General features: G+C 45.1%; 2 long non-coding RNA genes across 4 annotated transcripts in view; one reads left to right on the forward strand and one right to left on the reverse strand.

The window, feature by feature from the left end:
* 4933425B07Rik (RIKEN cDNA 4933425B07 gene) overlaps positions 1–12,605 on the reverse strand; it is a 34,618-nt gene extending 22,013 nt beyond the window's left edge. Inside the window, exons 1-3 of the long non-coding RNA NR_046460.1 lie at positions 12,480–12,605; positions 9,206–9,377; positions 1,428–1,486 (exon numbers count right to left, since the gene is read on the reverse strand). This is a non-coding gene — a long non-coding RNA (RIKEN cDNA 4933425B07 gene). The remainder of the gene's footprint in view (positions 1–1,427; positions 1,487–9,205; positions 9,378–12,479) is intronic.
* On the forward strand, positions 1,343–6,757 carry Gm41146. 3 transcript variants are annotated; one of them, XR_874593.2, is made up of 4 exons: positions 1,343–1,564; positions 1,650–1,847; positions 3,150–3,396; positions 4,794–6,757. It is a non-coding gene; the product is annotated as a predicted gene, 41146 (long non-coding RNA). The 3 variants fall into 3 exon arrangements; XR_874592.2 differs by having other exon boundaries at positions 1,343–1,847; XR_874594.2 differs by lacking the exon at positions 1,650–1,847.
* Positions 12,606–15,155: the final 2,550 nt, after the last annotated feature.

Below are 15,155 nucleotides of genomic sequence, written 5' to 3' on the forward strand. Positions count from 1 at the left end.
ACATGCAGGCAAAACACCCAAACATATAAAATAAAGGACATTAAGAAAGATAAGAAAAACAAAACATTAAGATGAACAAATTGTTGCAGAGCTTCCTGTCTCTCAAGGGACATAGAAATTATAGACATCAGTTCTTCACTAAGGAGATATCAGCTTTCCTCGGAACTTAGCTTCAGGCTTCGTACACAGTGAATTTCCTTCTGATAAGCAATAGTGAGGACATCGGTCCGGTGAGTTACAGAGCGGGAACTGGTATACATTCATCTTCATGCACAGCTGGTGGTGATGTTCAACTATTTACAATATTCCTATTGTGTGGACAGTCACCACAGAAACATAAGGGCCCTGGATGCAGTTTAGAAGGAAGTAAGATCAATGCTCAAAAGTAATAGTCCTATCAGGCTCCCATGCTCAAATTGCTGGTTCTACAATTACCCCCATCCCCACTTTGGCAGCAAGCTTTCTTGAACATGTGTGCAGAGCATTGAATTTAACCATGGATCAGGGCAAAGTTTAGGTTACAAACAGCACAAGCCTCTCAGTCAATAGGTTAAGATTTTCTGGGAGAGTCATCACTCCAAATCTCCAAGTAACCCAGGCTGCAAAGTTACCGAGCTCCGGCAGAGTCCTGTCTGAGAAAATCACTGCTGTACTCCTGTGTGGTATATCTCTCAGGGAAGCCAGCCATCTCTCTTGTCCGGCTGGCAACAGGCAGTTTTTCATCTTTTTTTTTTTTAAATAGGTACCTTGTTTTCATATATCTGTACATATTGTATTCAAGCCCAGTGCCTGAGAAGGCTAGAAGAAAGTATCAGCTCCCTGTAACTGGAGTTACAGACAACTATGGTTAGCTTCTGGGTGCTAGGAATTGAACCTGAGTCCTCTGCAAGAACAGCCGGTGTTCTTAACCACTGAGCCACACTGAGCCATGGCTAAAGCTGCAGTCCCTTGAACTTGCCAAACCACAGGTAGAAAGTCTATGCAAGAAGCCAGCCAGGGTGTGGCCAATTGGTGCTGCCCTGGGGGATGCTCAGACCATAGATTTCTTTCAGAAGAACTGGAAAGCTGGGAAGATCATTTTCACAACCGCACTTTTACACAGCACACCTGTTTTCTCTACTAACACCACCGCTTCAGTCAGTCGTGCCCCAGGGAGAGCGGTTGTAAGAAATAGCAGATGCAGATACGCAGCCAAAGGCATTCCATCCCTTCAGTGTACAAATTCTGCAGAAAATGACCCAAACAGCACAGGACTGCTTTATGGACTGTGACCTCAAGCCGCTCATCAAAAATGCAGTTACTATCAAGATGGTCTTTTCACGTTTCCATTCTGAATGATGAACACACTTGGGGGCGGGTTATGTTTAAACCAACCACATTTGCATTACAAACTTCTTGGCAAAGCCGCTTCTATTTTATAATATTACCTTGCTGTTTCCATTTTGGAAGTGGAGAGACTCGGGCACACACATCTTGACAGAGATTGCTGTAAAATAACAACAGAACAAAGAAGATTATTGTCCGTTGCAAATGACAGAGTCAAAAGTGGTTCTATCCAAAGGAGGTAATGAGAAATGTGGACTTTCTTTCTCCCCCCTCTCCTCCCCCCCCCCATCTTTTCTTTGTCTTACTTAAAAATCTAATTCTAGGAGTCTCATTCCTAGCCCTGTAGCAGAGCACATACAGGGTCGGTCCCCTTCTCTGCCTTTATGCCCTGAGGGCTCAGCTGACTCCCAGAGACTGGGCCTTCTTCCTCTACCGCATCCCTTTGTGTCAGACGGCAGTGCCTGGAGGCATGCTCTACCTGGAGCACTGTGGGCCGTGTGGCCACTCTGGCCTGTATGCAGGTAGGCTTCCTGCACTCTCCTTCCTTCCTATCCTCCATTGCAAGCTCTGCAGCCTCACCCCAGCCCTGTAGCTGACCACTTTCGGGGAGTTGACCTCCTCTCTGCCTCCACTCCCTGGGGAATCTTCCAAACCTCCTGGCATGCGCAGACTTCCTCCTTCCGTGGACTCTCTTAGGCCCCACTCCACCCCTACCCAGGCCTCTAGCCCACCCCCAGCTTAAGGAAAGCAAGTGGCCAACACAACCTAAACTCCATGGTATCTTTTGTCTCATAATGTCTTGGTGTGTGTGTGTGTGTGTGTGTGTGTGTGTGTGTGTGTGTGTTTTGCCTAACAGGTCTTTCGCTTATATATTAGTTTTTACATTTTGTTTTTTGGGTTTTTTTTTAATGTGGGGTTTATTTTTGTTTCCTATTTGAGATAAGGTATGGACTGTATGACCTTGACTGGCCTGGAATTCCATTTGCAGACTAGGCTAGCCTTGAACTCATGGAGATTCACCTGCCTCTGCCTCCCAAGAGCTTGAATTAAAGGCATGGACCACTATTCCTGGATCTCTTTGGCTCTTTTTATTTCTATTTGTTTGTTTGTTTGGCCCTACTCTTGTTAGTTTTTATTTTATCTTATTTTATTTTATTCATTTTCTAAGAGAGAGGGGGCATGGATTTGAGTGGGTGGGGAGGCAGGGAAAAGCAGGGAGGGGTTTGGGGGGATAGAAACGATAACCAGAATACATTGTATAAAAAAAAAAACTATTTTCAACAAGTTAAATTATTTGATGTGTGTGGATATTTTACTTGCATGCACATCTGGATACCTCCGTGCCTGGTGTCTGAGGAGGCCAGAAGATGCCTGATCCCCTGGAACTGGAGCTAGAGGAGGCTGTGAGCTGCAATGTGGGTGTTGGGAATCCAACCCAGACCCTCTGCAAGAGCAGCAGGTGCTCTTAACCACTGAACGCTCTCTTTCCAGTCTTGGAGTGTGGAGTTTCTGACGAGCCTCTTTCAGCCTTGTCTTCTCAGACAGCTTTGCCTGAGGAGATATGTACCGGGTTGTCTTTAGAGAATAGAGTCTGGTGTCATATACATCATCATTGAAAATGGAAAAGTGGGCCTGGAGAGGTGGCTCAGATGGTCACCTGCCGGTGTCACATGCATAGGGCCTGAGTTCAAACCCCCAGCGCCCATGTAAAACCCAGGGCCTAGTCACCACCTCTCTAACCACAGCCTGGGAAAGCAGAGGACACTGGGAGTCCAAGAGCTCACTGACCATCCAGACTCACTGAATTAACTAATGAGTTCCAGGTTCCTCGGGACCCTGTCTCAAGAGTGAAGAGCAATAGAGGAAGACACCAAACATTGACACCTGGCCTATACCTAGGTACATACTTACGTGCACAAGTTAATTCTGATTGGAAAAAGGAGAAGCCAGCCACCATGAGGTAGAAGAACATGCAAGAGAAGAAAAAGGAAGCCGCCATAGGAAAAGGGTCAAGAGAGTGTGGCCCTAGGACTGCTCAGTTGGAGCTAAGAGCAGCGAAGATGAAACAGAGTAAGTAATAAATCAGAGTGATTGTTAGGAAAATGGATCCTAATAGCATAGAGGGTAGGTAGCTGCCAAGCTATTGTGCTTCCTACGGCATATTGAAAATATAAAGTTTGTATGTGTTTTTTATCTGGGATCTCAAAAACCAAAGGCAGGGTAGAGACCCTGTGCCAGGGTTTATTAATAATTATTTCTACTACAATTCTGGATAGATGGCTCATTTATGGTTCTATAATAGGTATCCAAAGATCGATAATCTAGAAGGAGTGAAGAATTTAAAACACACAAACACATTCAAAATAGAAAGTGTTTTATTTATGAGTGGTCTAACCGTGTTCAAAAAAGAATATATATATATATATATATATATATATGTATATATATATATATATATATATATATATATATTGCCTGAAGTCACTGACTTGGGCAGTTGAGTTCAGGGGGGAAAAAAAAACCCGACAGACAGGAAAGAGGCGGCATATAGAGATGCAAGGGAAACTCAAGTCTGCAGGTGAGCGTGAGGTTGAGTTCCTAGAGGCAGTCAGTAGCATGTTTGTTTAGGATTCCTGCTAGAAGCTATGAATGGCAGTGTAGAAAAAGAAAAATGTAGCTTACTTACCCCAAGGTCATTCAAAACAGATAATTAAATTCAGGAAACATTTTCAATATAAAATCAATGTTTGAGGCAGGTGTGACAACATATATCTGTAATCTTAGCACTCTGGAAGCTGGGATGGGAGAATCCTGAGTCTCTGGCCAGCATGGAGACCAATATAAAAGTAAGACCCTGTCTAAAAAAAAAAAACCCTGTGTCTCTACTGTCATGTGGGTTTCTTGGTCTGGATGGAGCCCTGCGTCCCCTGAGAACTAATGAAAAGCAGATATGGGCATTCTTTCTTGAATCTAAATGCTCAGAGTGCTGCTTTGGAACTAGGTGACTTAAGGTTTCACGGTGTACAGGTGACACCTGGGGACTTCGGCCCTAGAAATCACTGTACCCAAATTGCTTGGGGAAGAAAGCACACTTGTCTGTATGGCTTTGTACCATTCATTCCACTTGATTTCTTGCCCAGGAGTGGCCTTGGTGTCTCCCTAGGGTCTTTCATCATCAGTGTCCCTTCTCATGTGTCCGTTGGTACAACTTGTCCATTTACCATTCCGCACCCCAAAAAGTCCCCTGGAAAAGCTTCCCTTCTTCACTAGTGCTGTGTTCACGGACCCATTTCCTGGGCAAGTCACCCAGGCAACATGACCCAACTTACTCTTCTCCCAAGACTAGTGGCTTTGTTGTTATAGAAAGGGTCATTTATTTTACTAAGTGACACAGGAAAAGAGCCGCCATTCATTAAAACAAACAAACAAAAAAACCCTAAGGATTTGTTTCCATCTTTTTTTTTTAGATTGTTGTTGATAGGAGAATGAATCTGAAGGTGAGAGATGATTTGAATAATGCCACCCTGTGACCACTTCACATACCATGGAGTGACCACACACCCTCCCAGGAGTTGTGAAGTCAAGAAGGAGATTCAGGGCTCTCAGAGCTCCCCATGGTTTAGCCACATCCATCCTGCAGTAGATGGCCTTGAAGAGCACACAGAACTGCAAGATCCCACTTATCTAGGGAGATGACTTCCTGCACTGCCCTTCCTCCTAGCTGCACTTGACCTTGCCCATAGATACATCCTCCAAGCCACGGGGTCCCTGTGAGGCATCTCTCCTCCCCATCGCTCCCAATCCACCCTTTCTATGTTAGAGAATACAGACAAAGGGACATGAGGACCATGGAACTCTAGCTGCACAGATGATACACATTTGCTTTGAATAAGGAATTCCACAGTATAGTCTATCTGGGAAATAAATACTGGATTGAGAAATAAATTACTTTCTTTACTAGAGCTTTTAATTTTTTTTTCATCTATGTGTATGTTTCTTTTATGTGAGTGCAGTGCCTGTCAAAGCCAGAAGGGGATATTGGATCCCCACTGGAGCTGGAGTCACAGATGGTTGTGTTGCAAGCCATGCAAGGCAGGTGCTGGGAACTGAACCCAGGTCCAGAGGAAGAATAACCACTGAGCCACCCCAAACTAATACTTTAAATATCCAAGAAAAGAAGCTAGAATATAAGCCTTTTAACCATTATTTGGCTATTGAAATCTCAATGGATTCTTGGTCCAAGAATTTACCTTGAATCCAGAAATTAGTCTCATATGGAATTCAAGCAGCCATGTGTTAATAAAACTCACAAACATTTCAATACTCTGATAGCTTTACTTATTTTGACTCATCAAGGACTCAAAACCTTCGCATACAAACACATTTGCATGCAAATTTACATAATTTATACTGTGGGTTTTTGTATAGAATTAGTTACATGGTTTCCATATGAATTGCTGCCAAGTGCCATGTCAATCAAGTCAATAAAGAATGAATGTATAGGAAAACTACTTCAGACAAAATAGTGCATAAAAATAAATGCAAGACACATTTTAAAACCCAAAGCTAATCCTGCAGCAGGTTATGTTTTTTAGTTCTATTTCTATGTAAAGTTTCATATTATGGGAAATGCTCTCAGTTACATCATTTTTTTTCAAGAATAAATAATTATAGTAAAGCCAACCATCCACACTTATATGAGTTGCTTGATTGAACTAGATTTTAAAGAAGCTAGAGAAGCAGAGGGATTTTATTCGGGTAATTATAAACATCATATCTAATTTACCAGAGCATTAACTTTTTCCAAAATAAAGCTCTGAATTTTTTTATTTTAATTTAAAAAAAAATGCTCATCGCGTATGGAAAAATACCACATAGTTGAGTCACGGAACATGGACCCACCCGGAAGCTTCATGCCTTGTGGCTACTGCTCATAATGCTGGAAGGTGCACACCACCTGAGGAGAGAAATGATGACCAATCTCACCTAGCTTTGAACCCTGACAGCTACAGCGATGGCTGATAGAACAAGAGGTACCCACTGGTACAATAGTGGCAGGAGTATTCTGAGAGTGACCAACCACTTTCTGATTGTATCTAAGGCCCGCTCCAGGAGCTGGAACCCATACTGGTACAGGGCAAAGAGCTCGTTGATAGACAGGTCATATGCCCTAGGAAAGAGCCCAATATTATTATTCTGCCAAATAGAAATAGCATTAAATTGACTTATTGCTATTCTCAAAGCACTTCTCAACCTCCATCAGAGAAGCAAGCCTCCTCTTGTACCAGAAGTTAAGATGAAGATGCTGATCTGGTCAATGTATATAAAATAAGAGTGTTCTCTAAATGGGGCATATATATCACGTCCCACACCCTCCTCTTCAAGGAAGCGAGAGTGTTGGGGGGGGAGGTTGTGGAGGAATAACAACCAGTGTAGCTGCACATATGAACCCATAGTAGTTATGATGGCATCTGCAAGAACTATGCAAACTCAACCCAGGCAAAACACAGCATGGAGGGGGAAATTCGAGCACAAAATCCCAGCACCTCCTAAGGATTTACTGGCATTCGACAGTGGCTGGAAAAGAGAGAGGTGGTTTTCAGTAATGATGCGACCCCTTGTATACTGACCACTCCCAGAGGTAGCTGGGCAACACCAGAGTGATTTGATTGAGGAGAAGAATAAGAGGAGAACTCAAAGGTGCACGACTTGGGAGAGGAAAACAGGAAGGGTAGCTATGGAAAGAGTTGAGCTGGTGTGAATGTAATCAAAATAAGTTGTACGAAATTCTCAAGGATATAGTAAAGATATTATCTAAAATGTTTCTACTGTATCAATTCACTGTACATGGTACTGTCATATAAAGATACTTTCATGTAAGTATATATATTATATGTTAACTATAGCTCCCACACCTCTCCACCCTTGGCTTTTCCTCCTTCCTTTGTTCCCATGGACAATTTTATGTATATGTCATGTATATCTTTATAAAATGTTGGAACCACACATAAGAGAAAACATGGCAATTGTCTTTCTGAGACTGGCGTAGAATTATTATCTCCTGTTACACCATCCATTTTTAAAGGGAACTTTTTTTGCAAGGTACTCTTTTAAAGTTACGGGATAAAGGCTACATTATGGAAATCCCAAATACACTTGCAGAAAAAGACTGAGAGAGAGAAAACTGTGACGATGCCCTCTGTGTAAGGGGTGGGTGTGGCTTGAGCAAACAAATCCACCTACTGCTGCATCTGAAACAGAGCAAGCTTGGGCTTGGGCAGCAGCACATCAAAGCGATTCAGGGGAAAAGACGCGAGTGTTACCGATTTGGGAAGAAGAAAATTAACAAAAAGGTTTAATAAGCTATAAAACTGAGAAATACAGTATTCCTACAATAATCAATTTTCTAAGTATATATTGTTTTTTTTCTCATCAGTGTGGCAAAATACCCAACAGAAGCAACTTAACCAAACATGGATTTATTTTGACTGGTGGTTTCAAGAGATTTCGGTCCAACTTGGTGGGGAAGCCAGAACCTGGGGCTCAGCCAGGGTCAGAGGTGTCTGTTGGTATCATGGTGCTTAAGTCACAGCTACCAACTGGGAAGCGGAACTTGGGCTGGAACCAGAGGTACAGATAAGGCCTGCCTTCAGCAACTTCTATTAGACCACAGGTCTCAAAGGTCCTAAAACCTTCTGAGACAGCACTGCAACTGGACAGAATGCTGAAACACATGGGTCTGAGGAGAATATTTTACACTCCATAACAAGATGATCCTTAACACACATAACTACATTAACACATATATATGTCAACAAGCAATTGTTTATTCTACCTAAATCTTTTTATTAAGAAAATGGCCAGGTGGTGGTGGAGGTAGAGGTGTTGATGGTGTGGACAGCATTGCCAGCCTTTATTCCCAAGAGACAGAAGCAGGTAGATCTCTGAGTTCATGGTCTATAGAGTGAGTTCCAGGACAATCGGGGCTACACAGAGAAACCCTGTCTTGAAAAACAAAACAACATAACAAAAAGTGAAACTCTCCTCAATCTGTAGAAAATGGAAGAGGGGGGAAAATGCAAGTTGTTGAAAGGTGCATATTTTCTCCTGCAGTGTTCCCGTGCGCAGGTGAGACTCTGTCCTTCAACCAATTAATGGTTCAGCATTGAGAATATTGTTTTCCTTGGGTTTCACATACCATGTCATGACCTGGCTATCAGCTGTCACATAATGCTCTCCTGACAATTCTTTCCCACACCACCTCCCTTCCTTAGATGGCTTCCCTTACTCCTGTGCTTAGAGATCAGGGAAAAAAGGCAAGCTGTCCACACAATCTACCCACCATGCACTCAGACCCTTAGGAAGAGCAGGAGAGAACTTTCTTATTATCAACAAGATCTGTATCAACGTTCGGTTGGAATTCATTGTACCAGAAATGGAAGCCAGGAACCAAATACAGATGTTTATATTTGTGTTGCATTTTAGAGTATGACTGGCTCTGTCTTTACAGATGTACCAGTCTGATGATTTATTTCTTCATTATTACACCCAATTCTCAGCTCTGGTCTCATTGATAATGAAATAAAGACCAGGCTAGAATCCTGCACTTGATACGCTGAAGCAAGAGGATATTGAGTGTGACCCGGTCAGTTGGGTCACACAGCGAGTTCAAAGCCAGCCCGGAAGTGTATGAGACTAGGACCCAAAACTACAAAACTTGAGAGGTGGCTGGCTGAGTGCTTCCCTAGCAGGAGCAAAGCCCTGGGTTCTCCCCACCACCACCACCACCAAAAGGTGGGGGTATGGTCATCCCCCCTTACTCTTCTTTATTTGGGGTACAGTATTTGCCATCCCAAAGGGTGTTTGGAACTCTGCTTACACCAAGCACTTAGCTTTCCTCTCGTTTCTGGAGACAATCAGGAATTTCATAAACAGAGCTGGCTGGCAGAGGAACCAGCATTCCTTCTCCTCGCTTTCTTCTCTCTGCCAGGCTTACAAACCCATCAGAGGAGGAAGCACAGCTTTGCTGACCCTGTCAGGAACAGGTTGCCCTGGAACAAGAGAAAACGGTTACTCTGGAGAACGCTCTGGAAAGGCGGACGGTGGAGGCTGCTGGGTATGTCAGCTGGGCAGACTGGTTCTTCCCACTCACTGCTGGCATTCTCTACTTCAGAACTACCAGACACCATCTCACCGGCAGACACCTGCCTTCCAGCTCCAACTGTGTCCCTTCCCTCCTCCAGCTGTCTCAAGCACCTTGGTCCGGAAGCATCCCGACCATGGTTCTAAATGTTCTCCTCAAGCTAAGATTGGTCAAGCTGATAGAGCTGGAGGACAGGCGCAGAGGTGGGGCTTAGTGATGACGTAATTCTGATGCGGTAAATTCACACTGCTAATAGGGTCATGGCCATACTAGAGGGGTAAAGCTAGCCGCGGGTGCCCAAGAAGCCGTCTCTCTAATTGGAATCCAACATTCCCAAGTCACTAAGTTCAGCGGAAGCAAAGTTATCTGCTGGGATAAAACTATTTGAACAAACCATCCCAAGTGGGTGGGAAAACGCCGTCTGTCTCAAATGTACACGTCTCTTGTTGGGAGGTATATAAGCCTTTTTACTAGGGCATTGAAATATCTGTCTTGGCTCCGTGCCCTTCCTGTCTTGCTCCGCCATACAGGCTGTGGCCAAAGCCACATTCATTCTCAGGAATGTTCTGTCCAGGGAGGATTCCTGGGATGTGATCTGTGGTCAGCAAGAAAGCCCTTTTGATCCCAGCCACAAGAATGCAGCTGAGTTCAGAATCCCCCTCTCCATAAATTAGATTCCTCCAGGGAGCTGTGGGCGTGGCTCTCAGTGCAGGTGCCGGCCTTCAGCAGTCCTGAGGGGGTAGTCCCTCACTTTGAAAGCCTTCTAGAAGCTGCTGGAGCTGGATGGTAAACCCATAAGACCCGCCGCACTCACACACAAAGTCTTCCCAGCTTCCCGGGCATCTGGTTTGCTCGTTCTAGCAACCAGGTGTGGGTGCCTGTCTGCCTTGCTTCTGTTCGGTATTTCATGTCTAACTGTGAACCCTGGGGTTGGACTCAGCTCATGAACTTGGGCCAAAGGGTTCGCTGGTACTGTTTTTAATGTGTCCAAAAACGCAGAAGGAAGCAGCTACTCAGGCTCCTGAAGACATGGAAATAAACCCAAACAACACCATTCCCAGAGCTTTCAGGTCCTGCCTGGATCCACAGAGCTACTGTAGACTGGTGGATTTGGAATCCTCCCTCCAGAGGTGCCTGTGTGCCTCTGGGAAGGAAGCCCTTCCCTTAACCAGCCACAAACTTCCTGTCCAGACCAGCCATGAGATCAGCAGGATGTACCTGCCAGAAGGACTTGGGCCCCTCTCCAGTTTTGATGGCTAAGAGGCTCCGGCGCACTGTGAAGTCTTACAATGAGTCATATGCTGGGACATTCAGAGTGACATTCTTGGCCTCTGTGTTCAATGGGACATAATAGCAATAGTCTTTTCTAAACACTCAGTAAGTCTGGGCACCCTGGTAAGTACTTTACAAAGATTATGCCTCTCGGTTCTCATGACTGTAGGAAGTTGGTTACCTCTGTGGTAACCTTTGTTGTATGGTTGAAGAAACTAGGGGTTATACAAGATAATTGATCCAAATTTGCCAAACCAATGAAATTAAACTAAAAGAGGAAGGACTTGCCCTGATTCTCGGAGAACACAAACCTGTGAGCACTCTTGCTGCAATAATAATTAATAATAATAATAATAATAATAATAATAATAATAGCGAGTTAGGGATAGTATACATGCCTTTACTGCTACCACCATAGAGGCTGACGCAGGAAAGTTACAAGCTAGAAGCCAGCCTGGGCCACATCGAAATATGGGCAGAACTGAGCAGATGTCAGATCTGGAGGCAAGACTGTGGGAGACTGCAAGCTAAAGGAGGGTAAGAGGACAAGCCAACAGGGTCCACTGAGACCCAAGAAGGCTCAGAGCCATGGAGACCTCATGAGTAAGCCAGGGGGTTCAGGCAGTCTCTCTGTGCCTGCAGTAGGCCCATGGATGCTGCAAGTAAAGGTCACTCCCACCCAGAGCCAACCTTAAACAGAGTCAGGTCTGGAGTCTTAGAAAACTAGCCTTGGGGGGCTGGGGACGGGGTGGGGAAACATATGCTACACATACTAGAAACCTCTTGAGCAAAGGAGACCTGTCTCCACCCTCCTGGCCAATGAGAAGACTGCTTTCTAGGGGTATCTTTGAGGCTGAGGAGGTCTGGGCACCTGTCATACATTAGGTGGAGAGTAGGGAAGGGCTGAGTCATGCTGGGAGGCCAAACCTTCCCATCACTCCCTGCCCTGTCCTCCTTCTCCCCCACTGGAATGACTCAGAGGAACAGCTAAGGTGACTCAGAGAGAAAGCCTTCCCAGTTCCCAAGAAAACACGCACTCGGCCAACAACGAGGTGTATTTCCTTGTGGCTGTGTTATTTTAATGGCAAATGTGTCTCCATAACGGAGCCAACATCCTAGCCAAACTACTCTGGGCCAAACCACGCTGGGTCACACGGCAGGCCACTTTTAGTGGGGAGTGACTGTTTACAATAAATCCAGGCAGGCCTTAAAATGTCAATTTATTCTTCCTAAAAGCTGAACCACACCATGAGAAATGATTGAATCCATCAAGGGACTCCAAGACTCATTATTTTAAGTGGGACGACCAGTTATGAGGGATGTTAGCAGCTGGAGCCCTAGGGAAAGGCTTGTGTGACTGTGGGGAGGCCAGGGTGCCAAGACCCAGAGGTGGATGCTGCCCAATTCTTTCTTCATTTGTCCTCCTTTCTCTGATTCTTGGCTTTGGACTGCTGTGTACAACACTGCCTCTAACACCTCTCCTGGATGTGGAGTTAGGAGATGAAATATCCACTGTTGTTGTTCTAGGTCGCCAAACACAACATAGGTGACGGCTCAAAACTACCTGCAGAGATGTTTCCTTTATGGTCACTCTAACTCTCCTCCTCATCTTCCTCCTCCTCCTCCTCCTCCTCCTCCTCCTCCTCCTCTTCCCATACCCACTGCCCAAGTTTCAGAATCTCTATTAACAGGAGAGGCATCGGAAGGCTTCCAGACATCTTCCTTCCTACTGGCTTACCTTGGTCAAGACTCTAAAGAGAATGATATGGCAATTTCTATTTTCTGTCCCCTCCTTGTCCTCAACCCTGTTAGCATCGGAAGCTGTTTACAGCCAGCCTCTGAATCTATCGATGACATCATCCCTAGGCGACAAGGACCCTCATGCATCTGTTGCCATAGCAACTGGCACACACCTCCTGCACATGCATCACCTTTGTTACCTACATCACGGCCCAGATAAAGGACACAAACCCCAGTCCATAGCCCTCCTCTCTCTCTCTCTCTCTCTCCTCCCCCCCCCTCTCTCTCTTTCTCACTTCCCCTCTTTAAAGAAAGACCTCCCAAAGTGAGAAATGTGCTGGTGTGGCATGATCTGTCCAGGAATATACCACTTTTCAACTAACAAACCCAACGTTAGGTGACTACAAATAACTTCCTTGAAGCTTCCTCCCTCTTTGTCCTTTAGAGAGTCCTTCAGTGCCATCCTACAGATTAATTCACACCGGTCAGTAGGGTCTGGGTAACTTACTGGCCATCTGCACCAGTCTCTTAGGTGGTGACAGAGAGAAGAAACCCTTGTCTGAAAAAAATATTCTCTGGTAAAAAGACAGTGTCTGTTAGAGTGGGGTCCTGAGGAGTCCCCAAGTTCTTACCTGGTATTATAAAAGTGCCTGGAGCTGGGGAGGGGCTGACAGAGGAGTCTGGCAGGCTGAAGGGCCACACATTCAGTCTCTGGGCAATACAAGGCCTCAGTTATCATCTTGTGAGGATGCAGGCCCCTCGTGAGCCTCTAGCCATCCCAGAGGGTCTAGACAGAGAACTCGTCTCAGTCTTCCTTACTCCAGTATATTTTTAAGTAGGCAATCTCAACATGCATAGGTTAGCTACTGAAAAATATGCCAGCATAGGGCTGCAGAGATGGATCGTTGGGTAAACTGGTTGGCAGGAAATACGAAAAACAGTTGGGATCCCCAGCATCCGTGGGAATGCTAGGGAGGCATAGCAGCCTACTATCTACTCCAGTGCTCTAGGGATGGAGAGAGGATCCCTGGGTCACACTGGCTAGCTGGACTAGCAGGCTCATCAGGTTGTAGGATCAATGTGGGACCCAGCTTTAATATATAAGGTGGAAAACAATCAGGGAAGGTACCTCTGATCTAAACCACACACACACACACACACACACACCAAAGTAATTAAATAGTCCTCATTAGCAAGTTGCAATTGCTTTTAGCTTTTCCTTGACCCTGCTATGTGAAGAATCAAAATGACCCACACTAATGTTTGCTAATATCAGGAAGATGTAAAGTGGTTTTAGTCTGTGGAGTTGGGGGTCCTCTCCCCAAGGGACCAGGTAGACAAGGTCAGCCTCTAAGCACCAGACAGCTCCTGGTTTGCGGGGTCCTGTAAATCTGCCGACAAATGAAATGGAACTCCTGTTCTTCCCCTGACCTGTACACCTACCTCCAGAACGAACTCTCAGACAGCCTGACACTCGTGACAACATCAGGTGCCACTCCAAAATTCTACTTGAACTCACTGCCGTGGTGCATGTTCCACTCTGGTCTAGATCTCACTCGGACAAGTGTGTGCCTCAAAGGCCATGCCTGTATTTGAGAAGTTGGAGAGGTTAAGTATCTAAATACTGAAGGCCATGTCTTCAATTTACAGAAATTCCTGATCACAGAAACATTTTTCACTCTAGTACTTCAGCCCCAGACTGGAAGTTGTGGAGTCTGTCTGGGAGCCGGTTATCTCCTGACCAGTGATCCCATGGCTCCCAAACACTGAAGGCGAAAAAACTTGAATCTTCAAATACAGATTGAAGGGACAAAGCACACATGCATATGGAGAAGCCTTCTCTCACATCCCTTATCATTCTGGAGAATGCATGTCTAAGACTGCCTTATGGCTCCCTCATGAGCACTGGCTTCCTAGAGTTTTTGCAAAACCTGAGGATGGAGCCGCCCAGGTTCTGTTGTCTTAACTAGCTGGTCTCCTGGAGCTTTCGTTTATTCAACCACAACATTCCCCAAAGTCGCCATTCTTCCCTTTGGGTTTACCAAGCTAAATCAACGTTAAACAGAAGGAGTGAGCCTTAGGAACGTTTAACTGTATCCATGCCTTGGATGAAGTCCCCCAATCTTATTATGGAAAACAAGAACTACATAAACCGTTTGTTTAACTCTTGCATTCACTGGTTGAAAGACTAACCCCCAAACAAGCTACTGTGTTAATCTTCAGATTAGCCCTCTAGTCTGTCCTTTCAGTACTGATTGGTAAACAATGTCCATAATTAAACTGTTGTCAGAGACACAAATGCCCCATGAGCCTGAGCTAATGAGGCAGTATTCAACTCCTTTACAAAGACCAGCCTAATGAAATTCCAAGAATGTTAATGCTTCCAAGCGCCTGCCATGCTCCCAACAGCAGGAGGACCACTGAGTGGAGGTAATTAAGGATCCAAGACCTGCTGGAGAATTGTGTCCCAGGGACTATTTGTTTGTTGAGAAGGCGTGCTTAGATGCAAGGGATTGGAAATCTCTGAAATCAATTTGAGCACATTGGCCATCAAAGTACCCCAAGTCTTCTCCTGGGACCTGTGACATTAATGTGCATGACAAGGGGGCAGGGGGGCCATTGTTTCCTCATTGTCCCAAAGACCTTTTAGTCCGGGGAGAGACAACATGTCTTG

This window comes from Mus musculus, chromosome 14 (assembly GCF_000001635.26).
Source record: "Mus musculus strain C57BL/6J chromosome 14, GRCm38.p6 C57BL/6J".
Classification (NCBI taxonomy): Eukaryota; Metazoa; Chordata; class Mammalia; order Rodentia; family Muridae; genus Mus; species Mus musculus.